Source organism: Poecilia reticulata, chromosome 17, assembly GCF_904066995.2.
Source record: "Poecilia reticulata chromosome 17, P_reticulata-male-v2, whole genome shotgun sequence".
Classification (NCBI taxonomy): domain Eukaryota; kingdom Metazoa; phylum Chordata; class Actinopteri; order Cyprinodontiformes; family Poeciliidae; genus Poecilia; species Poecilia reticulata.
In genome coordinates, this window is record NC_088846.1 from 5,330,983 (window position 1) to 5,354,209 (window position 23,227).

Genomic DNA, 23,227 nt, shown 5'->3' on the forward strand with positions numbered 1-23,227 from the left:
AGCTGAAACCGTGCAACCAGTCTGTAAAAAGAAAAGACAGTGAAGTTAGTTTTTCTGCGTGTGAAAGATTTGACTTCCTCGGAGAGCGTCACCGTAGCGCTATGATTCAGTAGCTGCAGAAACATTTTCCATTAAAATGAAAAAGTCTTGAGATGATGCTAAATACCCCGAGCTATTGACAAAAAATGTCTATTTGATTTTTTTTTCTTTGATCAACATAAAGCACCACTGGACCTATGTTTTTAAGAATTGGTTAACTGAAAAGACTCAATATTTCTGGTCATGCGGGTTGCAGGTTTCTCAGTGAAAGCAGGCACAGCTGTCGAATTATTCAATGTGTTTTCAGGGCACACAAAAACTGTTGAAGTGTGAATAAAAATGTAAGCAAAAAGCATACAACAACCATGTTTTTGGAACACTATATGGTTAATTTGGTTGCCTATTTGTGCCAGAACACAATTTCCCTTAAAATCTCTGGAGATAGAATTCTGTTTACTTGATTGACTTTATTAAACTAGGGTTGCATATGACATCAACGTTGACAGGCTGCAGTAAATAATATAAACCTTTCAATAAATCTAACTTAACATACACTCACAGAGCTGGAAGGAAAAAGCAAAAATGGAATAAACGCATTATTTAGTGGAGCTTTTTCAGTGCCGTGACTATTGAGGAAAATATTTTCTTTTTGTTCCGCTCTTTATAGAGCAACACTGGGTATTAAGTAAGTCAGGTGAAGTCGAGCTTATTTGTGCAGCACATTTCAGCAGCAAAGCAGTTCAAAGTGCTTAACATGATGAAAGCAAAACACATAAAACAAATTAAAGAAACATTGTATAGTGGCAAAATACAGAGAAGAGAACTAATCCAGTTATTATTAATCAAAAGCAGCTAAAATCAAATGTATTTTTAGCATTGATTTAAGGGAACTCTGCGTTTCAGCATTTTTGCAATTTTCCAGAAGTTTGTTCTAAATTTGTGGAGCATAAAAACGGCACGCTGCTTCTCCAGAGTTTTCTTTGAGGAAAAAGCTGAAAATGAAATGTCTTAATAAACAACAATTTTCCTGTACTACGACTTTTTAATTAACTTATTTAGGAGGTTAACACTTGTCTTTAATACAGCAGTGATTCTTTTTTGGCAACCGACTGGGTGGAGTTGCTTTATATGACATCACACTGAAATGGGCCTTTTAGCTATAGTGTGCTGTTTAATATCATATTAGCCTGTTATTTTGCTAACTGTGCTTTCAAATAGCATTAATTTAACAACAGTCGTCAGTGTTGCTCCTTTGGTTTCCAGTCTCCCAACAGCCTACTTTCTTCCTTGTACAGAGAAATGAGGCTAGTTTGCCAAAACTGTCAACAGAAAGGTGAATTTGTCTCCCATTTTATGAATTTACACAACAGAGACAGTATTTTTTTTATTTATTTCTTAATAAACGGTAGTGCTGTAGTAGTCAATTTTCCTGTATTGCGACTTTTTACATTAAGTTCATTAGGAGGTTAACACTCAACCTTTAATACAACAGTGATGCTTTTTCTTGCTAGCTAGCTAGTAACTCGTTAGCATACCCTCGCTACATTGCTAGCTAGCTAGGGTTTCATTGCTAGAAAGGGTATGTTGGTGAGTTCCTGGTAGTCCCAATCGCCTTGTCACATGCGATGAACATGTTTGTGTGCGACTCAAACTTTTGCCTGACAGAAAAATTGGGCGAGAAAAAATAAATACAGATACAAAATGAAATAGTCCTTAAGATTTAAGACCTGTATTTAACATGTTAAAAACCAACCTACTTTTTTATGAATTTAAGACGTTTTAAGGCCTCAATTTGTAATATGTCAGGCTTATGGCCATTTCTGGTGTTTCACTCCTTATCTACCTGAGCCCAGGTCCGTCATGATTTCTTCCCTGAACAAAGTGGTGTACCAACAAATTCATGAAATCATTCTTTCGAATAACGCGGCGAGCAGCGCTAATAAAAAACACAGCTGACTCGATGTGACTTCCCTTTAGCTGTGACAACAGATTGAAACAGATGATCAAATAAATCAGATGAAAACGCCTCACCCTCGGATAAATATTCAGACTTCAGAAATCAACAGGAAACCAACTCCTCTGATTGTTTTCTGTCGCTCTGAGGGAGGTACTCTTCAAACACTCCCCTATTTTTTAGCTGTGCTGTAAGCCCGCCAGTTTGAGTTTTCACTTTTAATTTTCATACACATTCATCAGACGAAGTAACAAGGCTAATTTCTGGGTAAATAATTGTCACCTGCCCGATCCTCGCAACGGGAGTGTTTTGCGTCTTTAATCACTCGCCGCTCGGCTGCCAAGCGCAGTCGGACCTGAAAAGCGGTACCTGGAGGTAAAGCAGGGGATGTTCTTTGAAAGTGAAACGTGTCTTCCTTCCCCGCCTGCAGGTACGTGCAATGAGCATGCACATATTTTTAGATGATGATGATGAAAGAGTGGTGTGAGCTTTGCCTGAAGATGAAAGACATGTCTGCTCTCCTCTCTGGATTCATTACTCTCAATTCAGGTGTCTTTTTTTAAACATTCCCCTCCTCCTCTATAGCTTCCCTCCACCTCTCCATTCTCACCTTCAGTACCCCTGAGGGTGACAATGGAGGCTTTCCATCCTCCCCACCCCCCCAACCCACACATGTCTACCTCCACGCCTTGCTTCGTGGATGCGGTTGTCAGATCTGCCTGTCCGAGGCTCAATGAAGTCATTCTCATCCACAGAATCCAACTAATGGGATCAGAAGATGCTCACAGGACTTTGATGGGTAAATTGAGACAAATCGGCTGAATTCCACATTTGTTGGGATTTTGACGCTCGGCACCAACTTATTTCTGTCTCGCTAATTCCATCTACAGCTTTCAGGGACGTGGCAGTAAACTGAAGGTCAGACACTTTTGCATAATCCCATTATATTTTCATCTGTGGATGTGTATTAAAACCACTCTCTGCTGAGTCTTTTGTTTGTTTTCCTCTGCCATTGTTTGTTCCCTGAAATAATTATGCTGGTTAAATTGGACAAGGTTAGATGAGCCAGGCAGGTGTTGTGCTACTTTTCTTTGTAGTTGCTTTTCCCTTGCGAATTATTTTGTGTTTTTGTGTGTGTTTACACAGGATTCCATCATTATATCTGGAGTCTGACTCCTCATCAGAATCAGACAGATCTGGGTTGGCTGTCCTGTTCAGAGTTAAGACTCGGCTGATGAAGCCCTTTTTTCCTGTATAAATAAATCTGACATCCAGCAAGCATCAAAACCAGACAAATTTCCTACTGTTGGCTCCTACACATCATGTGTTGTTTTGAGAATTAAAATGTTAAATTTAGCCGTTAACATTTTTGCTCCACAGAAGACAATAGAGGTTTGTTAGACTACAAAACAGTTCTGGTTCATTTGGAAACAATGAAAAATATGGAAATAAAGAACCAAACTTAACATTTTCTTCTGCTTGTAGAACATAAGGGTGTTTCCAGTTCATTAGACTCACTACAGTCGAGGACCAAAATTGTAACATTTGTTACACCTTCTATTGATGCGGTTTGCTTTCACACTGCTCTGTCAAACAAATCAAACCCTTTGAAAAACCTGTTCACCCCCCAACCTGTGGTGGCGCTGCACCAAGAACCACTGAAGGAAACAAGATGAAAACCTCTGAAGAAGACACTGAACGTAACTTTCACATTCACAAAATGTTAACAAAAATGGAGTTGCGTCAGATTTTAGCGTTTGTAGGATTTCTCTTTTGTCTTTGGTGAAAGACCATGAACCATTTCCCCTGGAAGCACTAGACGTGTTTTTGTTTTGGTTGTATTTACCCAGAATGCCCTACGCTGTAGCCTACTTCCTGCTTCATCAATCTGCTTGGCATTCACATATGCACTCAAACCACACCAGAGTTCACTTCAACCGAGCCAAGACTTGGGCTTTTAGCCGGACCAGAGTTTGATTAGCAAACGTGGAACACGGCATTTAGATGAGACCAGATCTTTTTGGCCTGGAGACAAAGTGCTGCATTACGGAGGAAGCTAAAACTGCCCAAGCACGTCTAATGCACCACTTCCACTTTGAAACGGATGGTGGCAGTATTGAGCCGTCAGGATGTTTTTCTTCAGCAGAGTCATTGAAGTTGGTCAGAAATGATGAGAAGATGCATAGCAACACCGGAAGAGACTGACGAGCAGCAACTGAAACTTCCAGCCGGAACTACAGCGAAGTGTTTGAGATCAAAGGATATTCATGTGTTGGATCGGCCTACTCAAAGTGCTGACCTAAATTCCTGTTGTAAGACCTGAAAATTGCTTTTCATAGTCCCCATTCAATCACTTTGAATGTCTTTGAACTGTTTTGCAAAGAAGAGCCTATAGATGTGCAAAGCTGTTAGAGACATTCACCAACCATGACAATCAGGTATTCTTTTCCTTCGCCCGGACGGTCATGCTGTATTTTTCGTTGCTCATATAAAATCCTAATAATAAAACACATTGAAGTTTTGGAGTTGTAACTGGACAAAATGTTTGAGGTACATCTTATGCTCTCACATTGCTCTGTGCATATCCTGCTGTGACGTTGCAGGAGCGGTTGGTAACGGGACGAGGAAGAAAGTTCTGCTTGCTGGTCAAGCAGAGAAAGGGGGCATGAACTTCCACGTCACTGTGGTGCTGTTTGTCAACTGAATCGCCTCCCTGACAGAGTTGATAACCGTTCCATTCTCCTCGTGCGGCCCTTTCATCTCCTGGCAGCAGAGAGGAGGAGAGCAGAAAATCCCAGCGTCTGCAGGACCTATTTCACAGATCGGGAAGCATCAAAGACATGCACGGTGTCAATGACGGGGCCCGACCACAGAAACCGGCCTCATAAATCCTCCAGAGGAGATCAAATGATTTTGTAATTTACAGGAATGAATTCTGTGGCCTAGGTGAGATGAATGAAAGCCAAAGGAATAATGCGTGGTGCGGGGTGATGGACTGTGTGAACGCCGAGGATGAAACCCAATGAAAAGGCACAGTTCCAGTGCTCTGAGGAATATATACACTCTTACACCTTATGGGAGAATCTTGAAGATTTCCTCTTGCTTTTTTATCCTCTCTGATCCACTTTCATCCTGGATGATAAAGACGAATGAAGCATCGCACAAGTCTTTTACTGTCTTCCTTACAACTACATTAAGAAGGAACTCATCTCATTTTAAAAGAGAGAAGCATAATGTAAGTCGTATGTTTTGTAATGATGTATAAAAATGCATGCCTTTACAGCCAATTAATTTAGTTGAGAGGAAACAATACTTTAAGCAATTGTTTTCAAAGTTTGATGAGAGACCTTACAGAACAGTTTTCCTTGCAACTTTTTAATGTTATACATCCACATACTCTAGCATATGTTGTTGGGAATTTATCTGATAAACTAACACAAGGTATTAATTGTGAAGTGGAAGGAGAAAGACGCACAGTTTTCAAGATTTTTGATGATTCTAAATCAGTCATTTGTGTTCAAACCCCTGAGTGAATACTTTCTGGAAACCTCCTTTCTTTGCAATTACAGCTGAAGGTCTTTTGGGGCTATGACTACCAGCCTTCTACGTTTAGAAACTGAAATTTATGCCAATAGCTTCTTTGCAAACAGCTCAGTCTCCATCCGATGGATGGAGAAAGTCTGAGCCCATCAATTTTCAAGTCTTGCCACAAATTCTCAAATGGATTTAGATCTGAACTTGAGTATGCTTCAACCTATCCATTCCACTGTAGCGTTGAAGGAGTGTCAAGGGTTCTTGTCCTGCTGGAAGGTAAACCTTCACCCCAGTTTAAGTGTTTTGCAGCCTCTAATACTTTTTTCCCTTCAGCTAAGCTCCAGCAAGCTTAACTGTCCCGACTCAAGACAAATATTCCCTCAGCCTCAGCGGGCTGCAGTGATGAGTCCACTGGCTCTGGCAGCAGCCAGTTATGTTGGAGCAGATTCAGCCATGGATCCAGAGACTTGAGACCCAAGAGCCCAAGAGAACTCCACCTCCCTGCAGAGGCCTGACAAAGCGAGGCCCGCCAAGCAGCCACCAGGAGTGAGCCGGTACACCAGAACCTCCAATGCATTGGTGGACAGAGGCACTAACCACTGGCAGGGAGTGTGATGGGGGGGAATAGGTCCCACATTTGGATCCTGGGTTGTATTGGGGGCAATCCAGCACCCAACCTGACAGATTACTGAAACCTTACACAAAGAGGCGGAAGAATAGACACTGTACACACACTCACATTCCCCAAACACACTTTAACGTCCAGGTAACGATAATACTTCTTAGGGCAACTGGCCCCCGGGCCCAGGAGGTAGTCCCCCTTCATTCAAGCATGGGACAAGCAGACTGCTCACATCCCCACAGTAGCAGAATGGCCCATCAGTTCAGACCAGGATCAGACACCGTCCAAACCTGCCCCTGCCCCCCCACGACCCTCGACCCTGACTCCATCCCAAACAACCAAGCCAACCAGAGCCGCTCCAGGATGAAACAGTCCCAATTCTCCCTCCTAAGCTGTGGATCGCTGCAGCTCCTCTAAGGTTACCATGGGTCTTCTGGCCACATCTCCGGTTCTTGATCTCCTTGTCAAGCCTTTGAGTGTAGCTGGACAGCCGTGTCTTGGTTTGTGTTTGTTTTGCTCTGTGAGATGTTCAAAGCTGTGAGATGTTCAAAGCTCTTTTATCCTGCTTTATCTAAAGCAATATCTAAAGCAGGATATTGCTTTAGAACCCAACCCTCTAGCCATCTCTTTATGTAAGGCCTTCACAGAACATATGCATTTACTTTGGGATTAAAATAGACATGGATGGACTTCATATCTTTTAAATTCAAGTCATTGCCTTGTTTTTAGGGATGCACCTCAAACTTTTCTGATTTTGATTTGTAAAATAAAAATAACCCCTTATGTTTTTCCTCCAACATTTTCAATCACTTCTTTCTGCCTGTCTGTCAAATAGAAAATTCCAACAACATAATTTGAAGTTTGTGATCAAAACATGGCAAAATGCGAAAAACTCAAAGGTCATAAAAAGGTTTGCAAGTGACATTTACTGTTGTCGCTCTCTGCCAAAGTTGTAGCTTTACCCTACAATCTTACAAATCTTGATTTGTACTTTAATTTAAAATAAACCCAGGTCAGGGCATGAGTGTGTTGAATGTGTGACATAATAATCTAACTCAAGAGGACTTAAGACAAAAGAGAGTTTTTTAATCTGCCAGGGCAAAGTCAACATTCAGTTTTATAAGATGTTTTTATTTCAGAATAAGGGGAATAATTTAGGCTTAAAAGAATGTGAGAAATCTTTGAAATGAATTGACAAATTTTTCAAGGCCGTTTTTCAAAACTACATCTCTTCAGAATGCCAAAACACAGTTCTTTAAAGATGAAATTTCTGTGAAAAGATTTTTAGGTTTTAAATTTGGGGGGGGAAAAAAACATAGATGTAATTCAGCAGCAAATCAACATGGAAAACAAGTATTCTTGACTTGAACTGCTTTGACCAGCCTTAAATTCTTGAGTCGTTTACAAGCTAAATGACTCCATGATACCTCGGTAGAAGTTAGCAGTATTTATCAGTTTCACAGCAACAACATTTGAGTTATGCGGAGGCAAACCTGCGGATGTGTTTTTAAGGCAAACGCCTCAAACCCACTGGCTTCTTGTGTGAATAATATTTCTCCATGTATGTTGATAAAACTAAAACAGTGTTTTATGTGTATCAGAATGTGAAGAAATGAAGAATGTGTTTTAAAACTGCAAGTTTCTGAGAAGTGTTCGTCCTGGGATCAGTGGTGGCACCAGATTTTTTTTTTGTTGCTATTATTAATATAAGTTTTTATGTTTCTCTGGTGTTTGTTCAACATGCATACAGTTTCCATCAAAGTGCCTAATAAATACAGGATAATGACAATTTGTGGCTCTTCAATTAAAAGAAAATAAAACCGTTTAATAGAAACAAACGTAGTCCTCAACACCAAATCTCTAAATTTCCTCTACAAATCCGTTGCAATTGCTGAGTTTCCATTGAATAAAAAAACAAAATAGAAATCACAAGTGAATAATTTTGTTCATGTGATGAGTCATTAAAAAACACACTGTGCCACAATCCTCAAACTACTTCCTGTTGTTGTCTTCTTCACGGTTTGCGCCAGTGGCAACATCCAGCTGTTGATCCAGCTGTTTTTCGAAATAAACCAATTTCAATACAGCTGAAAAATCCCTTTATCCTATCACCAAAACTTGTTTTTTAGCAAAAAATCTGTTTTTTCAAAATTAGTGTTTCCATTAAGCAAATTTATTTTCGAAATGCCAAATTGCGCAATTACATGGTCAATGGAAACGCAGCTATTGACATGCGTTTCACAGCAGTGTACTTGGAACGCTCCAAAACCCTGACAGCCTATGTGGTTTATGTTTCCCAGAAATCACTGCAGCACAAGGTAGAAATACAATAATGTGACTGAGCACAGCGAGCACTTATTCCAGATTCTAACTGACTGACTGATATGTTACTTTGGTTCATTTTTACAGATCGAATGAACCTCCTGTGGCAACGCATAAATGCTTCATAAATTTCTCCCGCCAGCAGATTGAGGTCAAACAGTTCGCCCAGTCTTCCATCCGATCTAATGTTTTCTGAACTTGCACACAGTGTCGGCATCCTGTCAGAGCCAGCAGCGTAGCTGTAGGCACTTAGTCACAGTAATAGTCAATTGTTTTGGTTGTTGTCGGGCTGTACAACAAAAGACCTTTACGTGACCTTCTTTGCGTATACAAAAAAAATCCCCAGATACAACAGGTGCAGATTTTCTATCATTCTTTATATGTATATGACTGTTACTCCAGACTTTTTTCATATAAAAAATACCTAAAATGATCATTCAAGGGTACAATTTACGAGGATTATCCACCATGACCTCAAATTTTACGTGATAGTCTGACTGAACCGTCCATGTGTCATCATGGGACGCACTCTCAGAATGAAAGGTCTGCTTTGACATGTGATCCTCTGTTAAGGAGACATTAGAGCCTCAGAAGACATTCACTGGGGGGTTCTTAATTAAACACGATCACAGCAACCTAAGTCTTCATTTCTATCTCGATAAGCCATAAGAGCTCTCTGGGGTAAAGTGAGCTCTGACATGCGGTACGAGGAGGGCGGATTACGGATAAGCTGGAAGCTCAGCTCGATGCATGCAGGCCCGGTTCATCCTCAGCAGTAAGCAGACGTTTCAGTGAGTTCATGGAGTTCTGTCAACATTGATTTTGTTTTTTTGTTTTTTTAAATAAAAAATCCAAGCTTTCATCTTCTTACTGACTCTCAAAAACACACATTTAAAGCTGAATTACAATTAAGTGGCTTATGTTTGGGTTGGACCCCCATGTGAGCCACTAACGTGTGTTAATTTAGCAACGGAGGGTTGAGAAAATGACTCTAAGGTGATGACCACATCTATGTTTCATTGCTGCTCTGGCAGATGGTTGACTACGAGCTATGAGGAAACATTTTCTAATGATCAAAGTCAAATAACTCTGAAGAGTGCTATGATATGATCGGAGAGGGACGAATAATTTAACATTCCTCCGTCTGTGTCTGGTTCAGGACATTAAAGCAAAAGTGGTATATCCTTCATTTTTTAAATAGTTTGTAACGTTGCAACCACAAACGTCAGTGACTATTGTTAACGTACAGTGTGAGATTTTCCAAATTATTTTCAAATTCAGTCTTAAAAACATGGCCAGCGGTTACGGTCAGCCCCCTTGAGTCGGTTCTCTGTAGAACGGCCTTTCACTGCATTGACAGCTTCGAGTCTTTTCACCCTCCCACAATCTGAAGAAACTGAGTCATTTGGACTCCACAAGTTTTTTACCATGTGTGCGGTCCAGCAGTCTCATTGACTCCATATGCGTTTTTACAAGTTTTTTTGTGTGGTTTCAGAAACTGACGGTCTGACGGGACACCATGTCTCTCTCCCCCCCCACCTCCTACTCAGCTTACCTTGGGCCCTGAGAAAGCAGACATATGAATGACCTGGAAAGAGGGACACTGAGGTTTTATGTCACATACCCTTGCTTCAAGCAGTTCTTTGCCTTGCCTCAAGCCTTTTGCAGTCTCCAGTTGTCTTTTCTTTAGGATTTTTCTTTAACCATCTTTTTATTCCCTATGACCAAGAAGAAAAGCTTCCCAACACACTCCGTTTCACAATGGGGATGGTTTTAGCATTTAGCTTAGGGGCAAAGGATATCAGTGACCATAGGACTGAGTGTTTATCAGTTAATTTAGTTCCTTTGTTGTCGTGTCTAACACCTTATTGGTTCCAGCTCTCTCCTGTTCTCCTGATTATTCCCCTGTGTATTTAACCTCACCTGTGTCCCCTGCTTCCTGTTGGGTCCTTGTCTTTGTAATGTCATTGTTGTCTACATGAGTTCTTGTCTCGCCGCTCACCTGTGGTTCTTGGTTTTGTGTACTTTTTTGGACTTCATTAAACTTATTTCTTCACTTTACTGCTTCACCGCATGCCAGTGAAGCAGTTTCACCCTTTAATTCAGGTGTGCAGGACAAGGGTCACGTGTAAAAGTAGGACTCTGGCCCTTGAGGAATGCAGTTTGAGACTACTGCCAGAGCATCTTTTACCATTATGTTTCATGTATCTGCCACATTTGGCGAACTGCAAAACCCACTTCTTTATGGCTCTACCATATTGTCATAGTTACGGAGTTATTGACTAATGTACAGCTGTCCTGTAAACAAATATACCCGACTCAGCAATGGCATACATTCATGATTGATGAACCGAACAGAGCTTTGTGAGAGGTAGAAACATGTGATGTTGTTTTATAACCTAACCCTGTTCCATAACTCCATATCTGATCTGACTCTTATTGCGTTTCTCCATGTTTGTGATGCTTCTTGTTCCCTAACAAACATCCAAGACCTTCAGACAAGAGCTGAATTATTCACACTGGTGAACACGGCTTAATGATCAGATGGCATCTGCTTGCTTTGGGGTTTTTATTGAGGTTTTCTGAGTGAATAGGGCTCCATCCATGTGCATGTCATACTTTTTGGGGATTTTTATTTGTAAGAGAGTGCGTTGTTTTTCCTTCCACTTCACAGTTATGCACCGTTCTCTGTTGGTCTATCATTAAAAAAAAACGAGTTAAATACATAAACGTCTGTTGTTGTAGCATTTCAAAAAGTGGGATCTTTGCATTGCAGCCGAATTTGATTGAAAACAAACAAGATCACTGTGGCCTAAAATTTCACAGACTGCTCAAGAGAGGAAAAAAAGCGTGTTCTCATTATAAACCCGAGTCTCTAATTAAAACAGTGCATTGGTATGCAGAGAACATCCAGACCCTCCGCAACAATGGCATTGGTTTTCACATCATACCTGTTTCTTCGCCGCCGCCTTGGGCTCGCCTTACCGACAGGTCATCAGAATGACTTCCTAGACAAACGTTTACGACTCTCATCTAAGCAACATTGTTTAATGCTTTATCTTTAGCACTGCACACGCAGCTGAAATTCATTCACTTCTGTGACACCAGTATGACGAGATTAGTCAATATTGGTTGTGTCGCCTGTTGAAAAAAACCCCCTTTTGTTACGGCTGATAGCGCTTTAGGAGCGCAGCGCTCCGTCTAACTAAGAAGAATATCAAAAATCTCTTCGGAGAAAGACAAATCGCCACAATGGTCTTCGTCCCCATTTGTGAAATTACCCTTTTAGCGTAAGTGCTCTGACGAGGCCGCCCCCTAAAATTGAACAAATCAGGGCTGTTTTACTCCTTTCGTTCCATGTAACTGTAATTGTCCTTTAGCATGTCCAGAAGGCAGCCTGGATCCTCACCCCGAGCGGCACTTTACAATCACTGGACAGCGCTGGGAGGCTGAGAGTGAGGAGTTAACCTGGAGGTCAAACAGAGACGCTCTGCAGAGAGCTGAGAAACAGAATGCTGCAACATGAATAAAACTCAGCAGGAAATTCATTCAGCACTTTACTGTCAGTACTGTGGTTGTTACATCTTCAGTTTCACTTTTTTTCTTATTGCTTACTTTGACTGAATTACTGAAAAGTATTCGTACCCCTTGAACTTTACCACATTCTGACACATTAACACTCAGTGGGAGGCACACTGCCGCTAATCCGCTAATGTGCTAATACTGGAGCTGCTTTTTCATGAAGTGCTTTTGCTAACTTTGAATACGTTTAGCACACTTAGCTTCCCCTCAATATAATTTTCCAGATAAATTCTGAAGAGCTAACTTACTTGGCTGTTTTGTAAACTTTCAGTTGAATAAAGTTTGACATCTGTGCTGAATTTTTGGCTGTTGCAAAACACCCAGGTGGACGTAGGCCCGCCTTCGAGACGAAGCTCCTCCTCGGAGCTGCAGTTTCCAAGCTTCCGCCTCACAGAGCAGCGACTCCCCCACTCAGCTCCTTCAGACTAGCCAGCAGCAATTGGCAAACACCTGCTGGAACTGCGCATCTGCTGAGCTCATCATGCTAGCTACTTCTTAGTGTGACGCTGGTAAAAACGTTTGTAAAGGGTTGATAAAGGAGCGACATTATGCTGACTTCCTGAAGGCAGTGTTTCAGAAACAGAAAGGTCCTTAAAGAGACAGAGGCCTAATTTCAAGGTGATAAATTGTGAAGCAAAATGTCTTTTAAGACACATTTGATAAATACAGCATTTTTATACCAACTGAAGCTAACGTAGTCACTTGATTGTGCTATAAAACGTCAGTATGTGCTAGGAAAAGCACATGAAGCCCAGACTGGAGAATTCTTCCCATCAGCCGAATCAGTGGCACTCCACACAGAATCGCTGATCAGTACGGCGTAAACAAACTTGCTAGACGGAGAAGCAGCAGATGTGGATCTTCGTTTTGAACGTTGATCAAAGATTTAATAGTTAAAACAGTTTTTTTTCTTTTGTGTGCGTGTCTATTTTTGTTTAAGTTTTTTGTATAACCAGCCTCCAGCGACGCGTACTGTTTTTGGTCATTACCTCGCGCCTCCAGATTCCTCAATCTTTGGGCACAGCTTTGCAAAGATAATGCGATTCTAAACGATTTATAACAATCAAACAGAAAATCGGTGGAGGAGATTGAGCCATTTCACAGACCAGGGGACAGACACCAGCATGGTCTTAGCTCCAGCCCTTACTTCCACTTCTCATCGCAAGAGAGAATAGTGATTTAAGCCATCATTTTCAGACAGGTGCTGTTAGAGCCATCATCCATTCCCATTAGGCTTTAGTTACACCCACTGATCCAAATCAACTAAATTGCCCTAGAAGAATGCCATCGTATACTGAAGAAGTCTTTTCTAAAAGGAGAAAAGCTCGTTTCGCGCCAAAACACCAGTTTTGTGGGAGTTTTTTTTTGTTGTTGTTTTCTTGTTCTTGAACAAGCAGGGAAAGAAGGAGGGAGGAGTGGCGCTGGAGTGATTTTAATAAAGCTAAATACTGGCAAACATGATAAAATATGCTTACGCATGCACATTGTCTCCCTCTGGGCGACGCATAAAAGAATTATAAATACTTTCTCTTGTTCTGCTTCAAAAATATGCAAGATAATGTGCTCCTTTGGGGTAAGGTGCACGAAACAAAAACAATGTCAGTTTCTGCAGGGTGAAAAGAAATTGATCAGGAAAAAAACACTTTTTTTTTTTCTTCTTCTTCTTCTTCTCGCTGCTCATCTCTGCTATCTGCTGCGAATTTGGAGCTGGGTTTGATAAGAAGAAACATCCTTTAACAATTTCTGCCACAGAGTCAGTATCTCCGGAGCGGCACTCACACAGTCCTATTATCTGTGACACAAAGCCCGCTTAGTGGCTCTAAGACTTTCAGCCCAAGGTTTTTTTTTTCCTTCCTTTTCTTAGCCCACATTTCTCTCTGCTGTTTCTAGTTCAAAGCAATCCAAGTTAGTAGTGTTTTTTTTTTTGATTGCCTTCTTTACACCCTCGATAAATTGAAAGCCGTTTTTTTTTTTTAAGAAGATCTGTTCTCATTTTCTCCACAACCTTGAAGATTTGCACGCAGATTTGTTATTATTGGAAACATTAAAGGAAGCGGTGCACAGTCGGAACGAGCCGCAGAGTTATTAGGACGTGACAGACACGCAGCTCTGGCGCCATCTGCTGGACAGACACTTTAAAGCGCTCCGTGTCACCAGGTACTGACGGTACTAAATGCCCCCGACAGCAGCTGGACGAGACATTTTACACCTCTTCTCATCTGGGTGTTAATTAGGGAGAAAATGTCATTAGTCAAAGCCTCCATTGATAAAATGATAGATGGATGCTTAGTCAGAGGTGAGCGCAGGAGTGAGAGGTCGTCTGCGTAACTCGGTCATTTGTCATCGCTGCTTTACTGATGTCCCTGTATGGATTTTAGTGGCGGTAAAATAGATGAATGGCTGATGGCTGGGGCATCACATCTGCAGTTCAAAGCAACTCAGACAATAGCAAATGTAAAGTTGACATATTTTTAAGTTAGTTTATTTAAAATGCACATCAAGAAATATTAAGAATTTTATGGATTTTTATAGTTTGTAATATTTCAAATGATTGAATTATGTTATATTGGTATAGCATGGCTAATATAAAGTCTCCACCCAAAGACCATAATATATCTAATATATACATGGAATGTGAGAATACAATTCTTCATCATTTGATCATAAATAAATTATATATATATATATATATATATATATATATATATATATATATATATATATATATATATATAACCATCGTATTCATGGAAATTGAAATAAAATATACCAATGACAAAAGTGATGACAATTTTTAAAAAATTTTATTCAGTTTTAAATAACGTTTAAACTCTTTTACAGAACTCTTTTTACTAAGTGTGAAAATGTATTCCTACTCTATCTTGATTCATTTTGTTATTTTTCATTTTCTTTATTATTGTTGTTAATTTTATCAGAACTGCCCACTATAAGCAATCATTTTAGCTATAGAAATATTCTAAGCACATCAATGAATGTATTGCATTAATCAAGTCTGAAAGTTAAGATCATAACTGAAGTTTATACTTCTACCCACGTCTTTGAACTTGTAGTATCTCTTGCGTTACTGTCATTTTATCTGTAATTTGTAACGTCCAATGAACTTCAAAAATGCAAAACTTCCCAAGTTTATATCCCTTTCAGCGGAGAGAAAACTTGACCTCTACTGCTCTGATACTTAGCAAGATGAAGCGCTGAGCCCTCCTGCATTCTGTCTGTTCACAGACCTCCATCCAAAGCAAGTCGTTTTCCACGTATAACTAAGCCAGGCTGAAAGGATCGCTCTACCCTCAGAGGGAAAACCAGAGTTCAGAGGTCATAGCTGACACAAGGCATGTGATTTCCACTCTGCCGCAATACAGATAAAAAAATGTTGTCAGCCATGTGACCAGTGCTGGTATCCCATCACTGCTTAGCCCCATATTCCCACGCTGACGTTGTGGCTTCCAACTGGATCCTACCAAGGAAATCCGCTGCACCAGGGAGTTTGGTAACTTGGGAAGTTTTTTGTTGTTGTTCCTCGGTGAATCATTCTCTCTGAATCTAATGAAAATCCTAAATCTTCAAAGCACACTGCCGGAGAACTGCAGCCATTTTTATGGCGCGATACTGCAATAAAAGACGCTTTGATTTATAATCGTTTTGTCCGGAAAATGTGAAAAATGCTACACTCCTTAAAAAGTTCAGAGAAATGAAAGGAGCTTTATCTTAAAGACACTTTTAGCAATAACAGACTGCCTGTCACGGCAACAAATTTTGCTGGGCGATAAATCGTCTCAGAAACATTGCGATAAACGATACTATTGTTGTTTTGAGATTATTTTCAAGTAATATATTGATGATGGAGTAATAATGCCAGTTCTCTCACTCAAAGACCAATGAACAGTTAACACTGGAACTGGAAAACATTGCAAATGTCCAAAATGAAACACAAGAAATCAAAAAATATAGCAGAAATAAAAACCACACACAACCAAAATCATATTTAAAAATGGATTTTGACGTCTCTGTAAACCAACCATAACCTTCCATGTATTTTGTTGGGATTTTTCATGACAGACCATTACAAAGTAGAAGCAGATAATTCAGGATTTTTCCTGCAATTACAGCTGCAAGAGTTTTTGGATATTGTTCCACCATTTTTGCACATCTACATACTGAGATCATCAAACATTCTTCTTTGCAATATATTTAAAGCTCATCCAGTTCAGTTTAAAAGTACCTGTAGGCATCAGTCTTAAAGTTTTTGCCACAAGTTCTAGTTTGGCTTTCAATCACAAACAGGAAGTGATCAAAGCATGACCACAACTGAAATCATAAACTCAAACGCCCCGGGACCGTGACATGACTACGGTTCTCGTCTGGTGTGAAGGTGAACAATCGTGTTATGCTATGCTTTACAGTTGTATCACAAATCAAATTATGTTCTACTTTGCGTGGGTCAAATACAGTGGCGCAAAATGTGGGTATGCAGGGTATGCAACGCATAGGGGTGCAGCACCAGAGGGGGCGCCAAAACCCCGTCTGGAGGGGGCGGCGCGCCGATGATGTTTTCCTGTACACTTCTGCGCGCCTTACGCTCCTTCACCTCGCGCACATAACGAGGTCAATGTAGCGAGTTTTACGCTGAGTGAGCGTCGTTCCTTCACCCTGACGTTCCTTCCCTCGGTCGGGGGGGCAGGGGGGGGGGCGATCTATGTTTTTGCATCCACCTGAATAATGTGTAGTTGCGCCACTGGTCAAATACATAAAATCTCATTAAAGTTTATGGTTGCAAAATGAAATGTCAAAAGGTTCCCGGGGTATGAATACCTTTGCAAAAGCTCAAGGTATGTAACAGGAGTATTTACATGTTATAGCAGTCATTTGACTCCATTTACTCTCTAGACAGTGACTCTGCAGCTGACTTTGTATTTGCTTGGGTCATCACATGCAGCTGCTATTTAAGAACACAAACGTTTGCTCTCTTACTTTCATAATGACGCACCGGCCTCAGACAGGCCGCAGCAATGAGCTATTTCAGAGACGTAGGAAGTTTGCTGATGTGTACATGGCTGTTTCACACTGGCATTCAGTGGCCTTGAGGTGTGTTTCAAAGCAGTTCTCCTGGATATGTCACACTGATTCTAATATTCATATGTTCTGATTCGGAAAGTCTGTTTTACGGCGTAATCATTTAAAATATAAAACAATAAGCATTATCGGTGTGGTGATCGAACTTTGGCCCCCGGTTGTCAGCGAGGCTCAGCAGCTCCATGCAAAGGCCGGGACCTTGGTATGCCAGCTCTCAGCAGCACGGCCTGACTTTAGAGCTTGGAACATCCCCCGCTGGTGGGTGAGCAGCCACGGTTGGTATGTGAGGTAGAGTAATCCCGGCTAGATCTAATTGAACTCAACACTTCGCAAAGGTTGTGCTTTGGAACTCAACTCCTGGAGAGAGGATGTATTTTTCCTACCCCAGAGCTGACCAGGCAGAGAGATGTCAAGTGGGTGTGGAGATACTAACAAATTTCAAGCTGAGAGGATTGATTGTGTCTCACTGGTGAGTGAAAGGAGCTTCAGGTTGCAACAGGAAAGGTTCTGACTGTTGTCTGTGCTTATGCAATGAACATCGGCTCACATTACCCGACCTTCTTGGACTCCCTGGAGAGCGTCCTGGAAGTAGTGGATATTTAGAACTGGATATTTTTGGTGGGCAACAATGGAGTTATGCCTGGGAAAGAAGTATGTTGATAATGAACACCATATTCAAGCACATTGTGGTTCATAACTGTGCTTTGTACCAGGTTACAGTGGGTCAAAAGTCAATGATCAATTTTGTAATCATACCGTTAGACAGGCAATGTTATGGTAAATGGTAAGTTGCCTGTTCTTGAGTAGCATCATGTCTTGTCTAGACGAGTTTTAAGCTCTTTACGCTACATTCAGTCATGAGAATGGTGGTAAGCTATTGTAGCTACTCTACAATGGCTGCTATACAATGACCACCACCAGCAGGCAAGACAAAGTGTCTTGCTCAAGGACACAGCATTTGAGAAGGATAGGGGCTGTCTTTGGGGACTCCTCATGCACATGTACTGAAAAGACTGAAGCTTCTTTAGCTGCAGAGTCAGAAACTTGGGCATGAGTGGAAGTTGCTGAAGTTTTATGACAGACATTTGCTTGTCCTCAAGGAAGCTCTTGAGCACTTTTTGGTGACTTGGAAAGGGAAATAGTGACCAACCCAATTTGTGTTGTTTGGGTGGAAAACTGTGAACCTGGATAAGATATTTGAACACTACATCAATATTGTCACATTTTTCCTCTGTGAACAACTTCCCCCGAGCCCAAAGGCTCAGGAGAAGCCAATTCCGTCAACATGCCAGGCACCAGGAGTGGGCTGGATTTGGCCGGAGATGCTGAAGGCTCTGGACACGGTAACCACATGTCTTCAGTATCACCTGGAAGTCTGGGACAGCATTGGTGTTGAGGCCGACTGGGTTGGTGGTCCAAATGTTTAAGAAAGGGGGTCAGAGAGTGTTTGACAACCATCAAGGAATCACATTACTCAGTCACCCTGAAAAAGCCTACTGGGCGCTTTATTTATCCAGGAAATTTTGTACCAAATCAATGAGCTGGATGGTGGATAAAGATGAAGAACTGATTTTTTTTTTTTTAAGTTAAAAACTTATTTGCTTTTAATTTACTCTACGACTAGTTGAAGTAAATGTGAAAGAAAAAATGTAGCATATGCCAGATAATTCCATTTTTTCATATTTTGTTGAGTGGCAGGAATGAATCTTGCTATGAACCCTGAGGAGAGCAACCCATAAATCTCTCTCTACAATAACTCTGAATCAGCTCCTGAGAAAGGGATACCAAGATATTCCAAGGCCAAAAGGTCCATAAGGCGTCTGTGTGTATACATAAGTGATAGCTTCAGTAATTAACCGTTTATTTGACCTTCCAGTGATTTGTCCGTCATTAAATCAGTCACCACTCAGACAGCCTCTCCTAATGTTACAGTGTTTGGATGCCTGAAATCCCGAGAACTACATCGCCGAATGGAAAATCCTGCTGGTTTTCCGACTTGCAGCTGGGATGTGGTAAAGAGAGGAGGATGGTATCACTTCCAAAGAAAACAGAATGCAACACATTGTTTTCACAGCATTGCCCTGCTGCCTGGGAGAGGTCTGTGGTGTCGGTGTGGGATGGGTGTGAGGGGGAGGGTTCTCTTTGATGCAGCTTCCAAGTTGTGACACCGGACACTGTTCACTGGTCTTATAAATACTTGGAAACATTGTAACGAGGAATTAAATATGGAAAGCAATGACATGAAGTTAAGTTGATTGAAATGAAAGCTGTGTACTTTGAATGTGGAGATGAAAACTGCACCAAAAATAAAACGATAAACACTTCGGAGTTCTGTTAACACCTCAGGACCCGACAATGAAAATACTCTGACCTTTCACCCTTTAAACACTACATCAAGTAGGGACAATCGATGTGGGTTGTCCCTATGTGCGCTGTTGCAGGTTTGTGTTTGAATCAGTTCGACCGAAGGAGGTACTTACTTTTTATTTGAATCATTTTAGCCATTTTAATCCTTTTAGCAGTGAACATTAGTCTAGAGACCAGAGCCACCCTTCAACGATAGACAGTAAATGGATGAACATGCAGATAACAGATGGGAAAGCTTCTGTTTTGTTTTTGTGAAGCCGCCACAGACCAATTAAACTTCGCTGACTGGAAAAATAGATCAAGCTGTTATTTCATAACATCAATAATTAGTAAGAAGAATGCAGGAAAATAAAACATCTGTTGTTTTTTTTAAATACATCTTCGAAGGCTTGTACAGACTACAAAGCGTACCACGACGTTGATTTGAGCGAATTTGTTGCTTTGCCCATGCAAGTGTCTGGTTGTGTTGCAGACAACTGATCCTCTGATGTCTTCTGGAAATTCTTGGACATTTTTAGGAGAGGCGTAAAACAGAGCGAGGTTACAAAGCAACAAGTCAAGATCTGAATATCTATCAAACGTCTGTTCGGTCCATCAAACCTGCCAACATGCTAGTCTGCGTAAGCTAAAGTTTAAAATATTTAAAAGTTGTTTCTTTTCCTCCCAAAATCTTGGTACTTTTGTGCTCCGAAGTTGAGCATAGAAAATATTCATGATTTTAAAAAATTTGACCAACTTTGTTTTTTGTTTTTTTTCTATTAAGTATTTCTGACTAAAATATATATTTGTTTATTTTCTACCGAACACAACCAACAGAGCAGAGAAGGTTATATTATATTTATATATTTTTGTTTTCTTTGGCTTAGGCCCTGCAGGGCAAGAGAAAAATGTATTTTTTTTTACTTCTCACCCAACAGACCAGAAAAAAATGGGTTTTTTTTGCACTATATGATTTTTTTTTTCTTTTCCTGTGTGTTGTATGAAAAGGAAAGAAAGTACTTAGAAAAATCCCCGTCCAGCAGGTCGACTGTAACGACAGGCCTCGGTATGTTACATCATTACAGTCTGCTCTGTGACTAAACACCGCTGTTCTACAGTTTGAGGTATTTGACCTCTACTGTCAAACCTTCAGGATGGCTCATCTTCAGCCGCTCTCATTTTGTATAAAACCTCACAGCAGTCAGTGGTTGAGATGATTGGAGAATGCTTTCATTTATTTAGTAGCATCTTGTTAAGAGGAGCATCATTTAGAAACTCTGGCTTTGTTGTCAGAATCTGTGTTGCATCTCGTTGAGAAAGATCTGACACGCTTTGCCTCCATCGAGCTCTTGTTTTTTTTGTTTTTTTCCGCTACGAGCATCACTCGCAGCTTTGGCTTTGTGCTGCGGCTGAAGATACAGTCATCCTGCACATTAATTCTCTCTGAGCTTCTCGCGGTCTCCCACAGGCCCAGAATGAGCTGCTGTAAAGGCAGCCTGATGGAGACGTTCCAGCACGCACAGAGCGCAAACAATGGCATCCCAGTTAGCTTTTCCGCGCGGACGCGGCTGAAAACGGAGCTAAACAATCTCAGATCGTGAAACCTCTGCAGGATTACAGGCAGAAGCTCCGTGATTACACCGGATTAAAACTGAAACAATAAACTCTCACACACACACACACACACATGCTCAGTTTGTTTGTTTGTCCAGTTACACACTTTCATCAGTAAGAATACCTCTTTTTTTCCAATCTTCTTCTTCTGCAGAAAATACTTAAAGAAATTGTGAACTTCTTCTCAATTTGTCAAAATGAGGTGAAACTAGGGCAAAAGGAGTATTTTGTTTTGGATAGCTACTTATCCCTTAAAAAATGAAGTATTTATTTGAAATCTGCATTTTGTATTTTCTCAAATCTTTACCAGCTTTAAAATGTATTTGATGATACAAAACGTTTAAGTGGCAGAATTATGTGAAATGTATTTTTCTTTCTTTTTTCAGCTTTACGTCATGTTATAATGTTATCCCATCATCAAAAACGTACCTGGAGTGTTGCTTTGATACTTTCATGCATGCTTGAGAAATACTTTAATCTCCCATGGCAACCATTGCAAAAACGCAATGGGTGGGCCTAGCCCCGCCTCCAGGGACGAACCTCCTCCTCAGAGCTGCAGTCACAGATGCTGTGGATGCCAGAGGAAAACATCTGGCCACCGGTGGTAGTATGGTGGTTAAACCCTGGGAATCAGGCAGGGGACTCAGTGGAGCCCCCTACTGGTCCACAACAGGGCATCAAACAGCTTTTCAGCCAGCTGTAAAACCTCTGGGTGAAACGTTTGTACTGTGACTTGTGTAGCCTTAAAGGGGCGGTGTTATGTAAAATTGCCATGTTTGAGCTTTATATTATTATGTTTTCCTTTGGTTGACTGATTTGGTTGACATTTATTTTGTCAACAAATGCACACACAGTTTTTTGTTTTATAGAGGAAAATAAAGTTATTTTTGTCTTAAATGGTCAGTTTTATGTAAAATTGACTTCAGCATCTGTGGTCATCAGTATTCTTGTCATCTGACAGATTTTTATGGAACTGTCGTGATTACTGTGTGCACTGGTTTGTGGGTTTGTTCTGGGTTATTTATGGTTGATACTTTCTGCATTATAAGTTCTTCCTGAACAGTTTCTGCTGCGTTTAGTTAATTCTAGTTCAAGGCTTTTTCATTTCCTGTCCGTTTCTTTCTCATCAGGTTTTGCTAGTTTGTTGTTTATCTGTTAGCCTTGATTATATATTTTTTTTCTTTGGATTACTCCTGTCATGTTCTTATCAGTATTTTGGTTTTCTTATTCATCCTCATTAGTTTTATTTGTGCTATTCAGGTTTGCTGTTCATTTCCTCGTTCAGTAAGTGTTAGGTTTTTCTCTGTGTTACTTTTCTTGTGGATTTGTCTTTATTTTCCCAGATTGTTGTCAGGCATGTTTCTCCTTTTGCTTCCGGTTCCCAGGTGGAGCCCTCCTGTGTTTCCCCATTATACTTGTGCCACTCACCTGTTTCAGCATTTATTGAAACCATTGTCCTTTGTTCTCTTTGGCTCAGTTCAGGTCTGTTCGAGTTTGTGGGTTTGAGAAAAGAAATACATTTATCTGACATAACTTCAACTTTTAAAAAAAGTGAATTTTATTTGATAACTTGTTCGACCTTGACGGACGGCTGCTAGATGGTCAATAATAGAGCCATTTCTCACACAGGTTAAGCATTAGAAAAATTCCAGGGAATTTTCCACACTCGAGTGTTGCCAAGCACGCTGGTCTCTCTCAAATCTCGCCTGCCAAGATACCTTCAACAGGCCGGTCCTAGAATGTTCTTCACCCCGAATTGTACAACGGTGCTGAAAAGCAGGCAAACATTAGTCCATTACTTGTTGTAATGGAAAACGAGGAGAAAACATGGAGTACAATGCTGTTACTCAACCTAAAATAACAGAGATGGTAATGGAGGATGTCATCACACACTCATGTACGTCAACACGGCACCAATTATCTCGGATTTTGGAAAAAAAAACAAAAAAGTTTGGCCAAATTTTTCACACATCACAAACACATGTCTGAATGTATTTTAATGGATTTTATGTGAAAGACCAACTGAAAATTAAGTGTCGGTCTCAAAATAAAATGTGGTCTTTTTTTTTTTTTTTTCTTGCAAATAAATATCTGAAAAGTTTGGCGTGTTTTTGGTTTTCATG

The 23,227-nt window shown here is 40.6% G+C and overlaps 1 long non-coding RNA gene across 1 annotated transcript; it reads left to right on the forward strand.

Annotated features, from left to right (window-relative positions):
- Window positions 1-1,095: 1,095 nt before the first annotated feature.
- On the forward strand, window positions 1,096-9,443 carry LOC145548059 (uncharacterized). Its single transcript, XR_014084343.1, has 4 exons — window positions 1,096-1,372; window positions 2,749-2,792; window positions 2,884-2,911; window positions 3,140-9,443. It is a non-coding gene; the product is annotated as an uncharacterized LOC145548059 (long non-coding RNA).
- The last annotated feature ends 13,784 nt before the right edge of the window (window positions 9,444-23,227 follow it).